Raw genomic sequence first — 22,315 nt, 5'->3', positions numbered from 1 at the left:
GTTTATTTACTTATAAATTTACAATAAATATCAAACTACAGTTTGTATGGTTATCGTAGTGTATGGAGTAGTCGGGCCTTTATTGTGACGTGTGAAGGTAGTAACACAGTAATAATACGTGATCTTGTACTGGTATTTATTGGGGAGCTGTAGTAACAAAAGAGGGACTATCCTAGCATGCATTGCCCTTTATAGCATCTCGCAAGCATGCTATATCACTTACACACATTAATACAAACACCATAGGTAGTTATAAAGATACAAATAATCTCCCTCATCACAAAAGTGTTTGTAGCTCCCCTTCTCTGAAGGGTTATTCTGTTAGGCGTGGACCTGCTACTTTCTTCAGAACTACGCTCAAATCATACGTTTTTAAAAGCAGTGTGAATGTTTTTTAAAAGTATTGCCATAATTTCAAAACGCTTTTATTTGAATCATTTGTACTAAGGGAAAGATTTTTTATTTATTAATTTATTAATTTTATTTTAGTAATTTGTACATTTTAGTTTACAAATTACTAATTAATTTGTTAAATATAACTATACTATATTTTTTCTTGCTTGATGTGGCTCCTACACAACATCTTAAACTTTCCAATTGGGGCAGACTTTAGGTTTTCCGGCAGCGCATTATAGTATTTCATCCCTTTATATAGTAAACTATTCTGAGTATTTGACTTGTCCTTTTTGGTAGCCTGATTTCATTGCACGTCCTTTGGAGTTATTAATTATAGGCACTTAAAACTTTTTGAGCGTAAAGCAAACGTTGAGAATAAGTTTCAATACAGGTAGTCCAGACGTAAAATTGACGCAAAATAAATAAGTCAGGGGGGGCTTAGGGAATAAATTTGGTAATTTGACATCGTTGACACGATTGCAGATTACCAAAGAATAAAAAGCTTTTCTCGTCGACTAAATTTCGGATATTTAGAATCAGTAAAAAAATCTAAAATTGCACGAATCCCCATAAAGATCACCAGCATTCATTCCAGCAAATGTAAATTAAATATTCATATTATTACTTATGTTAGTATATTTCTATCAATTTATTATGATGAATTAATAGAAATAATGATGAAAGAGACGGATTCTTTATTGACGCGGTACTCTGCATGCCAATTTATAATTGGTACAATACAACACCTCTTTTTTGGTCTTGAAATGAGAATACAGTTAGTTCGTTCCTCATTTATGGAGTTGCTACCTTTCCACAACCACAATCACTAGCTGGAAACTATTCAAATAATGGAATATTTTATCACAAGCAAATCGTGCAAGTTCGAGTGTTTTTGTTTTGAACCAAAAATAAGGATTTTGACCGATTCTGACTTAGATGCGATCTACAGTTGTATGGGAAAACTACGCTTGCCACACTTTTGTGCGAGCTGTTTCATATTAATAATGATTCACGGCACATCTCCCTTGTTTTTGTTATCTGTGTTGGGTTACCTAGTTACGTCAGAACTCCTCACTTGTTTACATGGGTGCGTGTAGCCGGTACAAGAATTAGGGTTCCTAAGGGATGGGATAATCGTCAGTATTGTCTCCACCAAGAAATTCTGCTTAAGTCCAGATTCCAGTATCGAAACGTGCTGGAGAAATATGCTGGCCCCATCCAACTAATTATTATGTGGGTAATATTAATAGATATATTTATCTATGCAATTTATTGTCGATGTATGTAATAATTTATTTTCCTTTGTGATATTCCATAAACGTTAAATAAACATAACTACATAGGAAAAGATACATTTTTCCATAACTTACTAACGTTTATTAATCGAATTCTTAAGATTGAAAAGTTGCTTGAAATTGCTTTAGTCGTGTTTGGTGACCAGATCTGAATTTTCAGATACTTTCCCACCTTCATACCCCTACCTCCTTCCCCTCTTCACCTCAGGCTCATAACACAACCCAATTGGGGATGGGAATGCCATAGTCTCACTGGTTTCAGACGTTCGGGAGTGGTTGGGACTCTTGTGCGGTACTCTAAAAGAAATGATAATCCAACGAATATGTTCATCAATACATCATCAGGAATCATCAATACATCATCTATGTTGGTCGTAGTCAGGAATACTATACGCTGTCAAATACAATTCTGAAGTTCATAAAAGTAATATGAAAGGTAGTTTATGTAGGTACCTAGTTGTTTTAGTCAACACCGCATTGTTTACTTTAATTTTATTTTCATGAATTTGTAGAATATTTAAAAAGTTTGAAAACCGACATTTAGTTCTCATCTCTATGAAAATGAAAAAAAGCTGAGCATGTGATTTTCAGCATTACGTTGAATAAACTAGAAAAAAACTCCCCCATTCTTTGAATATTTAACGTGGATATTCACGAACCCGCGAGTTTTCTTCCAAAACTTAAGCCAACCAGGGCGGTGTGCGAATGAAAAAAAAATCCAGTTTCTTTTTAAGCAGTAATCGTGCATTCGTTTATTTTCTGGTTGACGAAAAATTCAAAATTGAATAAAAAAATGTTAAATAAAAAATATGTTCTCCAAAACAAGTAAGTAATTCAATCGACCAAATATTCTAAAAAGAGTTCTTCAAATAACGTTTAAATTTAATCATCGAACAAGGAGTTAATACTAATGACGGGTTGTTTCGGAGAATTTGAACAATTCATCAAATTTCAACGTTCATTTTCAAGTTCTGTGAAAGATTTTTTCAAGTTCTGTTTTTATTTCAGTTTTGTCAAGCAATTAGCCTACAATGATATAATAACAGAACTTGAATAGGACTTTTACAGAACCCGAAAATGAACGTTGAAATTTGAACAATTCTTCAAATTTCAAAGCTGATTTTCAAGGTCTGTGAAGGTACTATTCAAGTTCTGTTATTATTTCAGTTCTGTGATGCAACTGGCCCATAATTATAATTATAACAGAGCTCGAACAGACCTTTTGAAAATTAGTTTGAAATTTGATAAAAAGTTGACGAATTCTGTGAAACAACTCATCCTAATTAATCTAAACAAAATGCGATTCAGAAAAAGACTCAAATAAAATAATAATAAAAAGTAATGATCTTAACCGGGAATCAAACCCAAGATCTCTGTCAACCAGAGATTAAAGACCTGATTATTTTGGTGACAGGATAACTCATCAAAATGACGATTCAACATACCTTTAAAAAGTGATAAAAAGCCATGAAAAGTGATGAAACAGAAACTAGTAGGTTAGGTTTGTGTATTAGTTGTTTTCATTGTTTTGAATGATTAATCACTTTTTAATGATGTGTTGATTGTCACATTATCATGGAAATAATTATTTTACGCATTTTTCGTTTTAATACCACACATACGCAGCTAAGGCAACCAATAGGCAAAGAATCCATAAAAAATCACTTCATGTATCATTTTACAATGTTATTTTTTTTTCCTGTAGTTCGATTGTAAATTTTAGTTCATATTAGTAGGTTTATACAAAAGAAAACTCGTAACGTCAATAAATAAATTATATAGTGTACTATCGAAGACTCATTGAAAAACCACCTTATAATCATATAGGCGCTATTACGTGATAATTTATCGTTGAAACTAGTTCGCTAAGTGGAAGTACGCGGCGACCGGATTCGGTAGTTTGCGGTCATTTGGCGTTGGAGTCCGAGTAGGTAATTGAAGGTAAAAACTATTTTTTTTCGCTTCGTGTCTCATATAAATATAATACACCCATGAGGGATAGTCTTAATCCTATACAAATCAGTTCTAATTTTGAAAATTGTAAATCAAAACAATTTTGTGTTAAAAATATTACATTACAGGTAGCTAGGCACTTTACGTCTTGTCTGAATTCTTCAAGCAATACCGCAAGAGGCGGAATAATGATGCAAGACTCTTAGACCCAGACTAGCCTTGGTAAATATCTGACCAGTTCTTATATTGGCGAGTATTTTTTAAGTTGTTATAAATACTAAATAATTTAAGCTAAGGCTACCTAAACCCGAGCCTTATTCGTGATTTTTTTGGTTCGTTCTAGGCTTTTACATTAGGATGAATATCCTTCAGGGAATTAGGGTCTCGAGAGTGAAAAGATTTTACAAAGAATTTTGAAATATGATGCTAAGAAAATCTTTTATAAGGTTTCGTGTTTAGAAGTCTTTCAACAAATATAAGGTCTTGCTTAAAATTTACGCGATTCTAGGTACATCTCTGCAAACATCAAATTCTTGATTGTTTTTTTATAAACTCAGTATTTTTATACTTTAGTATTAACGCTTTTTTACAAAGCTTGGCTTACAATCAAATTCCGAAATATTTTCCAATTTTTAATGTGTTCTTAATTTTCAAAAATGTCTTATAATGAACGGATAAAAGAGATAATAATGATTACTATATGCATATGTATATTGTGTTTCCAAGAGAAGAAAATAAGACACAGTAATATATTAAGTATATGATTTTGAAATATGAGTTGAATTGATATTTATCTTAAAAAATAATGAATTTTACCGACACATTAAGTTCGGTTGTTTGAGCTTCAAACTAGCCTGCAATAAACCTACATAGCTACAAGCAACGGGCATGCTATTACATAAACCATTGCTTTTTTAAGTGGGCCGTTCTCTTTAGATAAGCGATGAGAGGATTGTTTTGTTTGAAAACCGAACCTTAGATTGGATTAACCAAAAATATTCGTTGCAGAACACTTTTCAGTTGGGTCAAATAAAGTACCCAGTAGTAATTTGCAAGTTAAATAAGCACCGAAATTAATTAGTATTATTGCAAATCGAGTACGTCACTGATAAGCAATAATTCATGAAAATAATATTTTTCCTCATTCTGTTTCGAGTGCGCTCTGTCAGTAGTAATTAATGCTCTACTGCAAATAATATTTCCGCCCTCTCTGCACAATATTCTGCACATGACAGATATTCCACGAGAAGTACCACTAATACAAGTACGTATTTACCAGTGGCGTCCAGCCCTTAAAGACTGAAAAACTATGCTCACCCTAAGAAAACGAATCATAAGTAGATAATGAATATAATAGCGATAATTTTTTGACCAAATGGTTTTTTTTCAATGAATTTTACGTGCAATTTTTACTAGCTACAATTCAGCGAAAGATGATAATTATATGGTCACTTTGAAATATTCAATTTACAATTATTCATACCCGAACATGAAAACTACAAATAGCCTGCCTTTTCTCATAGGGAAATGCACGCCACTGTCATTTACCAGCATCCAGTAACCACTGTATCCTGCATTGCTGAAGTGTTGATACTATTTTAAGCTGTATCGTCATCAGTTATCATAATGTTCATATTCTGAAGCGACAGGTACACGAGTCAGCAATAAAACAAGAACTCATCACTATTCTTTACCCAGGAAAGAATGAACAAATCAAAACCTCATGTTTACGAAGACAAAGAAAGATTTTTTTAACCATTTTATTTTCAATACAGAGGCGTAATTTTCGGATAAAACATACAAATAAGGTGAAGCAACTGTTAAAACTGTAGTTAGTCTTCGTTAATATTATTATATACCTACGTTATGAAATGCGCATATGACCAATGAAACAAGAATCAGTTATTGTACGAGTGTGCCTGGTAATCTGAGATGGTTTTTGTATATTTCAGGGGCAGAAAAAAAGCTGCTCCAGGTGCATGACTGGTGCATCCAGGTGATTGACTCGTATTAGAGCAGAGTCAACCTGAAAGGTATAACATATCTTCATTAATCAACAATGATGATGCAATTACCTAGGGCCTAGCATAATCATTCAATTTATCTAGGTAGAGAAAATATGTCATGTATAGACAAAATTATTTTTTTTAAATTCTCCGAAACCGTTTGGCTTGTAGTTCCCACGTAAACAGTCTCGACCATGACGAGAACACGCAACTAAGCAAGCTTCGGTATGCTGCCTCCATCCAGCTGTTGGTATTTCTGTGCAATCGTATGAGACGTCGTCGCTGAGTTTTATTAGCCAATCTGAACAACGCTAATGCCTTAGATGAATGAAAGGGGCTAAAGATAAGGTTGTCAATATAATATTTGCAATTATAATGATTTAATAATACTCACTAGTTATGTTGCGTAAGTTTGATTCCTCTTACAGTGTTTCTCTGTTTTCATTGTTAATAACAAACATTGTTGGACCGTTGGACAAAATGAAATAGTGTGAGGTTGTACAAAATGAAAAGGTGTTTCATTTTGTCCGTATAAATTCTTCAAATAGAAAGTGATTTCCTTGATCGAAGCCGAGAGAATCTCGCCTAAAATGACTCATAATGGATTAAATCCTGTTTCAGGGTAAAACCTCAAACAAAATGCTCCAATGAAACCTCACAAGATCGTAATGGTAGACCGTGGCAAACACAGATATTTAGGTCGGCATAATAATAGGTCCAACAAAGCACAGATTTTAAACCATTTTTTCCAATCATGTTAGCTTAAAACAGGGCTGGTATTTAGGAGCGTAGTGTGACACATTTTGGTACAGCGAATTTTCAAATTAATGAAATGCTTACAAACTCTAGTATACTTCAGGCATAACGTTTGCAATCCCTGGAATATTTCTGCCGAGTTGAACGCGCCGCAACAATGGTGACGCGCTTCCGGTAATCCACACTTCCTCGCAGTGGCGAACAGTGATTTTATTATAATTGAACTCTATTATAGAAAACGAGAATTGAGTAAGTATTGAGTTTGCTGTATCCGAGGACATACTTCTAGTTATATGTTTTTATTTGCATACAATATTTTTTTTGTTTGTTCATTTGATTTTAGATAGTATTATTTCACCCGCCATGCTAGGAATGTCTATGTGTTATAGCGGGTGAAGCTTACAGATTGATGTTTTTCATAATTTGCATCTAATAATTGTTGTTAAACTAAATAATTTATTTTAATTAATAACATTAGATACGGAATGTGAGAGATGTATGAAAGGAGATTAGGTAGTTAGAGTGTAGAATGTATAGGTGTTATGATTGAAATGTATTGCAGATGTAACGATACATAGCTTAATTTGTATATTGAAAGTAAGAAGTTGGGTTGTTATCAGGGACAAGGCTGAAGATTTTAGGAGCTAGGTAGATGAATCGTCTTTGTGCTGATATAGTATGTAGTATAGATTCATTGTAGTGTCGGTTGTTATATATACTATCGAACTCAGCAAATTAAAAATAAAGTGCACAATCAACAAAAAATTACATATTATTCCTACAAAAATATAAATGAATAGGGTTTCACATATTTTCAGCACCCAATTTATCAAACATGTTCCATTAGTTCCATCAGTATTTCTATGTGCGATGATCATCAGATTCTATGCAATTAAGCTTCAAACATACTCTCCTCGTTTACCCTTTAAAAAAACCTTTTACCCTCGAAAACCCTTTAGTAAAGGGTTTTCCAATAAGAGGTGTTATTTTGATATTTAATCGAAAAAGATCAATGGTTTTGTTGCTTTTGTGGCACGTAGCGCCGTCTTGTTGAAATTAAACATTGTCCAAATCAAAACCATCCAATTTCGGCCATAAAAAATTATTAATCATCTCTCTATAGCGCAATCCATTCACCGTAACTGTTGCTCCAGCCTCATTTTCGAAAAAGTAAGTTCCAATGACTCCGCCGGACCATAAACCACACCAAACAGTTGAGGATAGAGAGGCTTTTCAACAATAACTGTTGGGTTTTCCGAGCCCCAATTTCGCTTTTTGACGAAGCCACCGAGGTGGAAATGGGCCTCATTACTCAAGATGATTTGCATTTGATTCACTCCAGTGAATTTTAATAATTTCAATGCGTTGTTGAAGCGTGTATCGTTCCATTTTTATTAATGGCGTAGTTTTTACTTGTCAAATGTTAAAAAATGACAGCTTCAAAAGTAACATCTACCGAAATAGTGAGCTATTCAAAATAACACCTCTTATTGGAAAACCCTGTATAGTGAGTTTTCGGACCATGTTGAGATATCGACTAACCCAGTTTATTTTTATGACCTAATCTAAAATATTTTTAAATGCAAAATACTTTGACGGTTTTCATTCCAAACATGTCGAATTTCGATAAAAATAATTGAGAAAAATAGTTTTTTTCTTTAAAAATATCTTTTATTATAATATTTTAAATGATAACATTTTTCAATCGTCCTTACCACGAAATTCATGAGCCGTCACTGCTCCCTGATGAATTGATTTGTCGAGAGGGAACTAACGAGAATAGCTGAACAGGGTGAACTGACAGGAACTATTAGATGAGAGGATATTAGAAAAACGGGGCTCATAATTCTAAGAATAAAATGATTTTCCCTTTGACAGACAAAATTACTTTTTTTTGTTATTGTGCAATTAAGCAGGTTGTCAATAGCATTGAATAAAGAGTAACACAAGAAGTGCTTTGTGGGCGTGTTTCTTGATTCAAATATTTGTTTAATCGAGCATTAAATTTCCAATACAAAACTTAATTTATAAAATTGAAATGGGATGAAGATCTACCATGTCAGGCGAATGTAACTGAGACGAATTGCTGGACTATTGGGATAAATAAAACATGTTTTTCCATTTAGTTTCGTATGGAAGGCACTTGTATTTTTCTTCTTTATTCTATGTTAGAGGGGATATTTATTTGAGGATGAATATTGTAAATATAAATATCTATATATAATATTATTACACTCATTTATACAGACTATTTATACGAACAGATGAAATGAACGAAGAAAGGAGTGTAAGGAGAATATATAACACAAATGTGAATGATATAAGAAATCGGGGACGCCCGATGAAGATATGGCACGATCAAAAGAATCAGATACTAGAAACGAGCCATGTCAAGAGTCAGAATAATAGAAGAGCATGTATGAATGTGAATGAGTCAAGTATAATATCCAGTGTGCTAATATCGAGTTGTTTGGCGGTCTGTCCTGTCTGCCTATCCCTGCGGAAAACGGCGTGATGGTTACTTAGTTACCATTGAAAAATCTAATTAATTAATACTTATATTATTACACTAAATCTATGTTTATGCTTCAATGAGTAACAACTACAGATTGATGGATTGCTTAGTATAAAGTACGTAAAAAAGATTTTCATTTTTTCAAGGGATTACATTGCACGTGTATATTTATGTTTGCTGTCGGCTTTTATATTATAACCCTTCACAGTCAGATTTTTCTTTTCTTAATGAAATAAATACTTAAATTTAATAAATTTTTGTGAATGGATTGTGAGAAATTCCATAAAAAAACACAGAAGATTATTTTAATGCTTTTTTACCATTTTTGTTATGTAGATTATATGCTACATCGTTATTAAAGTTAAAAAAATGGAAAAAATCCGAAAATATATATTAATATATATATATATATATGTAAACTAATGGTATATTTAAAAAATGCCTTTGCATTGAGGATTTGCATCTGTCCTCATGACTGATTTGTTAGATTATTTGGAAACTCTTTTCCTGTTCTTCTTCAATCATATCTCGTTAGGAATCCCCAAAGACTTCAATTAATGCTTTCATATCTTCAATGATTTGAGGTGTATGAGAATTTTTTTCCAAAATATCGACTGTAAGTTAAAGTATCAATTTTTACTCCATTAACGTATTATCTTCGGTAAAGTCGTCGTCTTATTGATCAGAATTATGGAATTCGTCTTCACTTTCATTCCAATCTACCTATAAACTTAATATTTGTTTCTCATTACATTCACAATTTGCCATGAATATTTACTATCACTGACGCCCACTGTGGATGATTTGCAACACACAGTTTTATTTTAAAAAAGCATTCATTAAATCAACATTGGCATTATATACAAACACGAACGAAATCATTGTTAATTAATATGTTTATATAAATACCTGCCGAAACCACTAATCAAATACCAGCTCACCCACACTTTTGACAAGTTGCGTAACAACTGACTTTTATTTCAATTATTGTTCGACAAGTTTCCTGTGTTGGCCGTTTATGGAACTAAATCGTACAGGCTAGTACGTAGATGATATGGTACAGTGGGCGCCGAGAGACTAATATTTATTAAAATGAATTTATACACTTTTCAACAATATGTAGCTGATCGTCTACATTGGGCAGTAAAGAGTTAACACTAAAATAATTAATATTCTTCAATTAAGTACTTTGAACACTCTCGTTGGTTTAAGTTAATTACTTAAAGATTGAAATAATAATAATTTAACATGAATAGCTCTTTTTTTAGCAAGCATTTTTCTGCCATGCATCGGAATGTAAATGCCCGTATCAAGAAGAGTTCTGTTATCATGAAAGTATAATCTTATTTATTTTAGTAAGTATTATTAATCTATTACTGGACTACATTTGTTAGACAATGATAACACATAGGATGTCTCAGATTGGCATGGTAATACCTTAATATTTATATATAAATGAATCAACATTATTTTGTTTGAACCACCATATTTTTTTCGGAACAACTGTTCCTTTCTCAGGGCAAAATAATATATACTAACATTACATTACAAAATCGGGGAGCATATCTTATTGAGACGAGACCATACCCTAAAATAAATTCGGAATCTTAACGATGTAGAAGGCATCCACGAAGAATTTGCCCTGGCAAGCCTAGAAAATTGATCTTTCTGCGGGGTTTATTTGAATTATTTCTGATGAATGTATTACTAAAATCTCAGATGTTTCTTGAGGAATCCTTTGGAAAGTTACTAATTCTTCGTCTAGAAAATCAATTTATAATGAAATATATCAATTCCCGTTTCAATATCCCGTTTTTAACCGGATTACGAATAATTTGACTATGGATTCTTAATAAATTAGCGATATTTTAAATAAGCAAGTTTTCTTCGTGTACCTTTAGTAAATTGAAGACTTATAAATATTTTTTTTGTTTTCTTTCCCTTTTCCTAGTCCCATTCCTTCGAAAAGATGCCTCCTCACCCTGCGCTACTTCAGAATCCTAAGCGCGTTGTGCATGTTTTTCCCCGCACAGCCTCTGCATCAGATTTCCCCAGCTTAGTCTCAGCTTTCCAACTGGACATCTTCCCTGTTAGTCACATATAACAAATGTATGTAATGTTTTCATTGCCCACTTGCATTGTATTTTTTCCGGTTACACAAAAATTCTAGAACTTTGTGTGTTTTTTATCGTATTTAAAACCATGAAGGTTTTTTTATTTAATTCCTCATCAGATCCTTTTTTATAAACCGGAAAGACCGGACATAATTTATGGAGGCGTAAACGGTTAATTAAATAGCAAGAATCTTTTTTTAAACGAAGAATTTAGAGGGTAATAACGAGGCATACCAAAAATTGCGAATTAAATGTTTCCTTCATGCATCTTATTGATCGGCTTATTAATTAATATTAAAATAAATATAAAGGAAGGTTTTACAACAATATGAAACATACTGTTGATAAACATCACGTTAAAAAACATATAACTGAAAATATTAACTAAATACTTTGACATATAAATAAAAAATAAAGAAAAAAATTATACATCCCCCATAAACACAAGTCTAGCTTTATTATAGTGGTAAATCTTGTATACAAAATTAGTTGATTTATTTTATGTAAATTATGTAACATTATTTTTTTAATAAACGTTAAAAAAAATATTAACAAGTAAGATGGTTCACATAAAATATATAAACAAGTAAGATGGTTCACATAAAATAAAATAAAACCAAGCAGGGTTTTGCGATGACTTTGTATTGAACGGTTTATTTTGAATTTTGAAACAGCCGAACGTCATTGTTGTTAAACATACCTTAATTTTACACCCCCTGTTTGATGTTTGATACTATCCAAATTTTCAGATTTGAATTATAATAATTATAATAGAACCATTACTCTCCCTTAGTCGTTTTGGAAGCCGAGCGAATTTGAACGAACTTCACTTCATAACATCGGTCAAAATTCAAATTGCGGGGAGCGCTGTTTTTTTGTTTTATTGTTTTAAATGTATTCATATAATACCGAAGAATCCGAGATCGTAAAAATAATTATAGATATTGTATAGTAAATAAAATATTACTTAACAAATTTCGTTAAACTTCGTTTGCAGGATGCAAACACAAGTTCAAACATGAATAAACACTTAAAAATGTTGACGGAAGGAATTAGTGTTGCTATATTAAACAAAATAATGAACCTAGAATTTTATAAAAGTTAATTAATTATTGATTTAAGAAAATCGGAGACCGGACATTGACGTCACGAGCTAAAAAAATAGATTTATTGATTTTATTGTTAAAAAATTATGAATTTTTCATTAAAATTTACGTAATTTCGGTGGAAACTGCTATCCACACGATTTTTTCCAAGTCATTATAAAAAGCATGCAAGTGGCCTACTAAATAACTTTAATTACTGAGTATTATACCACTTGCTGTATGGTTCTTTTCGATCACCCTGTAAACATTTAAAAGATCCCAATGACCTACTAGTAAGAACTGGTACCTACTTAAGATTTGTCTCTAGTTATCTCAGTCGAGCCATCTGATAAACAGTGACAATGAGTATCAACTCCTAGTGCACATTCCTGACTATGTAATCTAATGGCAACGTGTGCAATTATTTCAAAAAGGTACTATACAGATTTTTTTAAACCTACATATTATACATTTCTAGAGCTTGGTATCAAATTAGACATAAGCCATTTAAAAAAAAAATCTTGAGAGATATTTTTAACGTCGCATATATATCCTAGGAGAAAACTTACCAACATAAATTATTGTTAATTAACTAACATAAATTAGTTAAACTGCAGGGTAATTTACGGGTTTCCTAACAAACTGACGGTAACACAAAAATGAATATAAGATGTCGAACACGTGTTCATAAAAAGTCTTATATTGTAAAATTTCGTTATTATATTTATCAGAAAAAGGACACCTACATAAACACGTGTTCCGATTTACTCTGAATAGATTAATATTTTATTAAGAAATGGATGGCAATCACGTTTTTAATAGGATTTCAATAAATCAGCTATACTCGTTTTTCTCCATGTATAAAAAAATATTCATTTTTTAAACTAAATAATGTTTATGAGTAGGTTATAAAATAGCACAAATTTGATTTTGCTCCTCTTTTATAATATATACTTTTTTTGGTCTTTATTGAAAAATTTCATTTCACGTACACGTCAAAGGAAGCACGTTAAGTGAGAATTGATTGTTAATAAATGAAGCGATTCTGGATTCTCTGTAAACAAACTGGAAACTTTTTATTTATCAGATAGAAATTAAAATTCTCGATCTGAATGTCTAGGAGGCAAAGAGCGTTATTTCAAATTAGACAACTTTACAGAAGAACAAAAAAACAACCTTTTTTACAATTGAGTTATTTTTTTTTTTTTTAAAGAAAGACAAACATTCCCGGGTTACGAATAACCCAACAATGTTTGAAAATCTCCTACTACCACCACAGAAAGCCGAAAATGTTGCTTGTGTTGTGATGGAGGACTTAGCCAGCCGAGGAATCGAACACGCGACGCTCGGGTGAGACCCAAGCGCTATGCCCACTCAACCACTGTTGAGTGGGCATAGCGCATTATTATACTTATATTGTTATGTTTGATCGAGTGTAGTTGGACAACCATTACAAATAGTAGAATTTTGTCAAACTAGAAGAAAATAACTTAATAATGGCAAAAAAATTGTAAATAATATTAACTTTAAATGTTTATTTTTTGAGTTTTTTACTATGGCCTCATAATAGCTCAGCATAAAATGACAATCGGTATGGAGTTACTAAATGATACATCTAGATCTCTTGATATTTTCAACATGGGCGTTGAAAGTATTAAGACTCATGCTACACGAGAACTTTGAATAAATTATTATTTCGTATATTTATTTTTAAGTTGTTCAATTTTTTACATACACATACATATTGGGTATTGTAATATGATTACTAAATCTGTAATACACGCAGTTAAATATAATAATATATCGAAAGATTTTAACGTTATATTATTGCAAATATTATTTATACTATTTTTATTCATTAATTTAGTTCTACTAGCTTGGGTAGCTTCTCTATACGTTGCATAGTGATAATTTTATAATGATTTGTAACCCCGGAACGCCTGTCGTGCGAAAAGCAAGATTATTCATAACAGATCCTAATTATGATTATTGCCTGCTTTTATTTTTTTATTTCCCCGATTTGAATATCACTTTTGTTTTCTTAAAAGTATGAATTAATTAAGTGTAAATTAACCCACTTTCCGACATCTAATCAAACTTAAACCCGACAGGTAAACTCGTTGTCGATGACAATGCATTCTATCTCTTTTGGCTATAATCACTCATACACACGCGGAAATATACGCTATTTGCTGATATTGGATGACATTACAGAAGAAATGTCTGTCCTACTTAATTGGGATTTGGTTCAGTTGTAAGCGCGTTTGAATTGAGGAAGAAATCACAAGTAAAAAAAAAAAAATGTATTTTTTTATTTTTGTTTTTTAAGTATTCAATAATATTGTTATTGGGTTTATAAAAACAGTTTATTTTTAAACAAGTTCTGCTGTGTAGTTATTATTACGCGTGACAGCTGTTTCGCCCTCTGAAGGCATTATCAAATTACACAGCAGAACTTGTTTAAAAATAAACTGTTTTTATAAACCCAATAACAATATTATTGAATATATAAAAAAATAAAATGGAGTTCTACAAATTAAACTTAATAACAATAAAATAAAAAACAAAAATAAAAATGTATTTTTTAAATATCATAAAAGTGTATTACATATGTATTATTAGATGTATTACTTATTTATTTTTTTTACTTTCGAGATTAAGTATTTTGTCCCAGGGTACAGAAATGGCCTGAGAATCGATGAAATATTACTTAATAATTAATACATAAAATAATACCTTACGATTTTTGTTGTTTGTTTTTGGGGTGTTATGCCGTGTTGCGCTAACTCCTTCTTTAGCCGACGTTTCGGACAGCGTTGCAGTGTCCATCATCAGGGCAGATCCGGTAGATCCGAAGATGTGTAAATTTTGGTTGTCGAGTTTGTGCTTATTTATTTGTGGCCTGGGCCCGTCAAAAAAACTTAACCAATACCTTACGAGTTTATATATTTAATTTATGCTGGTATTTTCAAAACTTCCTTGGAATATTCTGATGCGAACAAAATACCCAAGGTTGTTTAAAGTACAAAGATGAAAAAAGCAAAGCATTTTACTGCGATTGACAGGCATTATTATTAGTGTATCGCTTTACACGAATAAAGTGTCGCGTCGCGATTTCCTCCCAATCCGACAAAGCATCCTTGTTAAGTGTTTCAGGATATACCTACCCATTAAGTTTCCACTTTCATATTGAGAATATAAATCCTCACTTTGGGAAAAAAATATGACACAAAGGAGCTTAATTGATGGGAGTCTTCTATGTGACGAAGAGCTTCCATTGTTTGGTGTTTTAAATAACGGGCTACAAAGTGGTGGCTTAAAACTAAATACATAAATAATTTCCTGTCTCTGTGGTCGTGACATGGAATTACGCAAGAAATAAAACTTAATTATGACGCAAAAAAATCCAAAATATGTGAATAATAACACTGGAAAGTGTGTTTTGAAAACTTTTTTTTCTGTCGGAATATCTAAGTCACCGTAACGAGTACTTTCGGCTCGCAACGTCATTTTCGCAGCTTCTGTAATCATGACACGTAATTGTATAAGAAATACATCAGCATTGTGATGCAAAATAACATTTTAATGTTTATTCCAATAACAACAGACAAATAGTGAAAATTGGCGTCATAAAATTTGCTTACTTTAGAATTTCTAGATCAACGCAAGTATTTTCAGCTTGAAGTTATGGAGCTTTGAAACATCTGTTTCACTTCTTAGAAATAACTTAGTGGCACAAATTATTTAAATGATAATAAATAACATTATTTTAAAAATAATAATAAATATCAACATATTCCAGAACCTTCATAATAAGGATGCAAAATATACTGAAAATTTGAATGACATTATATAATTAGGTACGAACAAATTTTAATAAATATGGACACAAATATAAAACTAGGTGGTAGGGGAAAGTTAATTAGGTATTAATGTAAAAAGTATTATAAAGAATCTCTTGCGATTGACATAATGATTGTATGAATATTATCTATTCGGAAAAATTGTTGTACCATTTGTACAGTCTGAAAACACAATAATAATTTGAATATATTACAGCGTCTCTTGACGGTCTGTGACATAGGCGGTTTTCCTGTCTAAACGCACCCGCCTTTTGTTATTTATATGACGTCATTATTCGAAGCTATAATAATATTTTTTATTATTATAATAATTTTAAGTGAAAATCTGTTATTGGATTTTATCTTTATTATTTAGTTAATTTTTATATATGTTAATAATCTGTTGATTTTCCCAAATAAAAAAAATAAAAAATAAAATATATATATTACATTTATTATGTAGTTCATACTGAATATTACATATGTTGCGGGCTGAAAATAGTTGAGACAGCAATTAAGTGTTGAGAACAATCTTATTTATTTTGTATCTCTGGCTCGAGTAGACAATAATATATCACCGTAGATGGTAGGTACTAAGCGAGAAAATTAATCAACGAATCCCAAATTAAAACAAACCACGCGCTGTGGTCCCACCGCAATAATCGGATCAACGAATGATTTTCTTTTTTCTTCTTTGACATTCACCACCTTATGAAGTTACCTACTAAATGACCTTTTAAAATATCTCCATAATAATACAATTATTCTCTTTATGATTTTTTTCCCCTTCTTTACTTTATAACAAGCAATGGCGGTTCGTGGTCTTTTTCACTGAGTGTTCAGAATATCAAGAGAAGTTATTATATTTGATTACCTATTTCTTCAAATTTTACAGGTGTATCGAACAGGAACAATTATTTTATTGCATTTTTTTTATTTATTTTTTACTGTACAACAGAACATTCATTCCAGTTACAGTACAATTTTACATACAGTAAAATTTTACATCATATCAGCATTTGGGTAAGTGACTCTTCAATAATTGTTTTAGGTCATTTAGAGAACAGTCATTTACATCCAAATTCTTTGCTAGTTCGTTCAACAGCACCACTCCCCTCGTCATGCTATGCTTTGCCAGGACGTCGGTTTTGCCTTTTGGTACTCTGAATAAGTCATGGTATTGACTTCGGCTGTAGTGGTCTGGTACATATAAATCATTGCATCCCAAGAGGAATGGGCTATCAATAAAATTGTTCCAAATTTTGAAAGATATAATGGCTAGGCTTGCTTTCAGCCTAGTTTCCAGACTCACAGAATTAGTTTCCTCAAGTAAGTCGATATGGTGCATGAACCCGGGATAGGTTCGCATATAGACATATAGACATACCTTTCTTGTCATCATTACGTGGGGCGTCTCCGTGTGCCGGCTCTTATAATCAAATGACCATGCCGCCGCTGAATTCCTGCGACTGAACCGGCCACAGATGCTGACGACCTGAAGGCTGACGAATACCTGCTGGCTACCGACTGAACTGCCCACTGCCGCTGATCACCTAGAGGCTGGCCAATCCCTGCTGCATTGATGCTGACAACCTAAAGGCTGATGAATTCCTCCTGGCTATCGACTGAACCGGCCACAGATGCTGACAACCTAAAGGCTGACGAGTACCTGCTGGCTACCGACTGAACTGCCCACTGCCGCTGATCACCTAGAGGCTGGCCAATCCCTGCTGCATTGATGCTGACAACCTAAAGGCTGATGAATTCCTCCTGGATATCGACTGAGCCGGCCACAGATGCTGACAACCTAAAGGCTGACGAATACCTGCTGGCTACCGACTGAACTGCCCACTGCCGCTGATCACCTAGAGGCTGGCCAATCCCTGCTCCATTGATGCTGAAAACCTAGAAGCCGGCCAATTCTTCTTGGCTACCAACTGAATTAGCCATTGATGCTGAAAACCTAGAGGCTGGCCAATTCTTCCTGGCTACCGACTGAATTTGCCATTGATGCTGAAAACCTAGAAGCCGGCCAATTCTTCCTGGTTACCAACTGAATTAACCACTGATGTTGAAAACCTAGAGGCTGGCCAATTATTCCTGGCTACCGACTGAATTAGCCATTGATGCTGAAAACCTAGAAGCCGGCCAATTCTTCCTGGCTATCGACTGAATTAGCCATTGATGCTGAAGCCTAGAGGCTAGCCGATTCCTGCTGACTACCAATTGAACTGGCCACTGCTCCAGCAGTCGCCTACGCCATTTGCTGTATCGTATGGCGCGATGATGCACAATGTGCTCCGATCTGAAATTATCGCTGAAAAATTTCCGAATGTCTCAGTTTTCTATCTGTGTTTTAAATACCAGTTGTATTGAAATACATATAACTATTTCTTTTAAATTGGGTTGGCTGTAAAAAATAGGAAGTATCTATAAGCTACACCCCTTTGTACGTTCTGTATACCAGTACAATACTCGTAATTAAAGTGTGAATTTTGATTTGAATCGTCTTTCTTTTATGATGGTTTGGATAGAACACCTTACGGTGTTTTACTTAAATCATTACCCAGGTTGAGGACTGATGTGTGCCGGTGCTTATTATTTACAGTCTTTTCTTGTGCAGGCAAACATGTCCCCTACAACGGGTTTCCCCAACTTTTACTTTCTAGCCATTTTTTACACCAACTCGCATTATTTTTTTATGTAAACAATATTATATTTCATCCCTGTACAATATTAGGTATAACTTACAAGAATAACTGCGTCAAAATCATTAAATTCAAATTCAATTCTCCATTGTCGAAAGCTGAAACCAAACTAGAGAAAACGCAACACTGTACCTATTACATTACTAGCTACTTAAGATAATAAGGACCAAATCTGTTTTACTATTAGATTTACAAATACCATTAAGAGAAAACGGTTGGGGAAATGCAGAAACAGGAAAAGAAAAATACTAACTACTAATGAAAAAAACACATTTAACTTTGATCTATGTAGTGCAAAGTTTAGCTGCCGGCGCGTGACATCAAATATTGTATATCGCTGCGCACAAAGATCGTTTTGTTTTGGCGTACGTTATAAGATTTACCGTCAGGGGGATTATGTTGTTTTGGTTTTTTTGTATGAAGTATTTTGTGCTGATTCTATATCTTACAGAATTCAATACTTCGTTTGTGTGAAAGCAATGAGACAACATGATTATTACTTCATTGGTGAAAACATTTGGACAAAGAAACTTGAAATACATTACGACTAAAATAGACAATAACTTGAGAAAACAAGACAATTAAATAAATCTTTACAAATTTGAAATCTCGACTAAACGATGGATCATCAATAAAAGTCAGCCAATAATAATTAATCAACTCATCAAAATCTTTATGAAAATTTCTTTAATCACATATCTGGTACCAATACCACTTATAAATTTGAATTATGCAAATAAAATTGCTTCCAACTTCCCAAAAATGTACATGTCGTAAGTTTACCGAAAAAATTACTATTTTTAAGATAAAACATTTGTAAACTAGCCTGTCTCGACACATAATATCCCTAGAGGGATAGACTCTATAGTATATTTAGAATAAAAAATAATAATAAAGAAATGATAGTGGTGGGTAAATGCATATTACTACAGTCCATTTTTGTAAGCATTCTTTTGAACCCAGTTCCCAATAAAAAGAGAATTTTGATATTTCATCAATGAAATAGCATTATTTCGAAGCACCAGGGTATCGATTCTCCAATCCAACCCGCTTGCAATCGCCGTCAAAAGTACATACATTGGTCGACTCTATTATTCTCGAGTCTCGTCGAAGGTACATACTTACATTCGCCAAACGTCATAAGTCATTTCACTCGAACAACGAGTGGGTTGATCCACGTGTTGTTCGAGTGGATGACTTCGTCGAGAACTTTTGATGTTTGGCGTATATAAGTATGTACTTTCGAGGAGACTCGAGAATAAGAACTTCGACCAATTTATGTACTTTTTGATTGCGAGTGGCCTGGATTAAAGAATCGATACTCAGGAGGTCTAGATCGGAAGATCGATAAAGTCAATATGCATTATGCGTATTTTTGGATAATTTTGTTCGCTATGCAAAATAAATGGGTTATTAATGAATGGGGGGTGAACCAACTAAGCTTTTAGAGCTGAAAAAAATCGTATCTTTATTCAATCTAAGTTATTTATAATAAGTTCATCTAAGACGCGATCAATTGATTCCGTTCCACCTTAGAAAAACAAAAGTTATTAGTTATGATTAATGACCTCATGAACTAATTAACTCCCTTTTTAGTGTCGAAAAGTACATGACGACTGCCAATGTGCATAAAAGTTAATATTTCAATTCGATATTCTCAATAATTATTGTTTTTAACTTTCAAGTGGCCGCCTGACGTTTAGGAATGTCAATTCATAGACAGATGAGCCAGTGTTGCTAGTGTATGTCAATTAGCAGTACCTATCAATATTATTCTGGGTATCAAGAGTACGATCGTGCTCGGGAAATTGGTATACAATCATCGGTTGTCACGCCTATCGATCCGATATTGTAAAGTTATCGATTTCACTGAGCTAGACCTCCGGCACTATTCTATACTCGTTTGATAAACCTATAGCACAAGGCTGCCCAACCTTTTTAGCAGTTGGGCGAAATTGACGATTTTGAATCACTGGCGGGCCACTGAATACCTGACGGTTCCTATTTCCATGGGAGGGGGGTTGTTAGAGAATTTCTATAAAACATAATTCCCCAAAAAAAAAAAATCTAAATGAGTGCTTCCCACAAAATATTTGAAATCCATGGGGGGGGGTTGTTAGAGAATTTCCCACAGCAATTTTTCGAATTCCATGGGGGAGGGGGGTGGCTACAGGATTCCATTTCGACGCAAAAAATATTATGTCGAAAACCGGTGTATTTTTGTTTCAAAAGTAAGTTCAACAGGTTAGATTTTTTCGTCGCTGATTCTCGTTCTGAGTAGCCTAAATAGCGAAAAATCGCCGTCGTTGACAACACTGGTTACCGCGCGCAAGCTGCATTGTTTGTTTTACCGCGGGCCACTTATAATTCGTTCGCGGGCCACATTGTGGCCCGCGGGCCTGGGGTTGGGCAGCCTTGCTATAGCACGTACCTAATACCTAAGTAAAGCCCTACTACGATTCCTCATTATTAATTAGATTTGTTGCAAAACTGTAGATTGTGCTCCTTGTAGCGAATCAGCAGTTGAAGTAAATTACGAAAAGGGAGATTTTACAATTTCCTAACTAGAAAATAATACTGATTAAATTTGTTCCGTCCCATCCGCTACTGCTCGATCCAGTCGTGGGACGGTAAAACTTTTTGTGTTTTTTCCAGGTGGACAGAATTTTGTAGTTATTTTTGAAAAATGTTTACTTTCAGAGAAAAAGTTTCCGTCTATTGGGAATAATGTAATCTGGGTAGTATTGGGGTATGAACAATTGAAAATAGAGATAGGGTCTTTAATGACTTTACAAACAATTTTTTTTTCTCATGTTCCAATCTCATACCGAAGAACGTTAATACTATGAAGGGCGTAACCTAACCTTTGAAAGTAAAAATGTGTATCGAGGTTACCATTATGAATTTGGAATACAGTGTAACTTATCTTACCTTTTTCGTTTTTGTAGGTGTCACGGTGTCTGTATGGGATATAACATATTACAACAGAAAAATAAATATTGAACCATTCCAGTTTCGGTATCAGGTCTATCTTGGTCGGCCAAGAGGTTATTTCAAAAGTACCAATCATTCGATAACGTATATTTTCGATTTACGATTTATTTATTTATCAAGTCCGTGTTTACTATTCAGTACTCGAACCTATGAATAGTGTCTATAATATCGGAAAAGTCAGTCGAGTTTTCTACCTATTGAGAGGATTTATTTATTTATTAAAATGTCAGCTTATCGATAGGATGGTGAAATACTCCATCAGTATAAATAATGTTGTGTGTGTAAAGTAGTGCCAGACGTTTGGTTTGTAATTGTATGTTTATGTAGGATGTAGGTACTTTGAAATATTGACACAATAACTTGATAAGAAATAGTGTGATGTTTGTATTGACATACTATGTCAATACAAACACTGATCGTCTTAATATTTGTTCATCCTTGTACATTCTTAAATAATAAGATTTTATATAAGTCCCATGTCTGAATGTCACCCTAGCTGTCTTTATTATCTACTTGTTTCTTCTTGGGAATAATGATTAATAAGTAGATAAGGTTCATATATTGTTACAATATACTGTCAAATTACTCATCTGGTAACTCATCAATACATATATTTTTTATTTATTTTTGAAATATTTTGTGTTAGTATGT

The 22,315-nt window shown here is 33.1% G+C and overlaps 1 protein-coding gene across 1 annotated transcript in view; it reads left to right on the top strand.

Moving 5' to 3' along the window:
* Positions 1 to 12,463: 12,463 nt before the first annotated feature.
* Positions 12,464 to 22,315, top strand: part of Eaat2 (Excitatory amino acid transporter 2) — a 40,811-nt gene continuing 30,959 nt past the window's right edge. Inside the window, exon 1 of the mRNA XM_089635365.1 lies at positions 12,464 to 12,554. The gene's annotated coding sequence lies outside the window, so the exon portion shown is untranslated. The remainder of the gene's footprint in view (positions 12,555 to 22,315) is intronic.

This window comes from Hesperophylax consimilis, chromosome 9, assembly GCF_061612785.1.
Source record: "Hesperophylax consimilis isolate HC1 chromosome 9, BYU_Hcon_1.0, whole genome shotgun sequence".
Lineage (NCBI taxonomy): Eukaryota > Metazoa > Arthropoda > Insecta > Trichoptera > Limnephilidae > Hesperophylax > Hesperophylax consimilis.
This window is presented reverse-complemented; position numbering and strand designations above follow the sequence as displayed.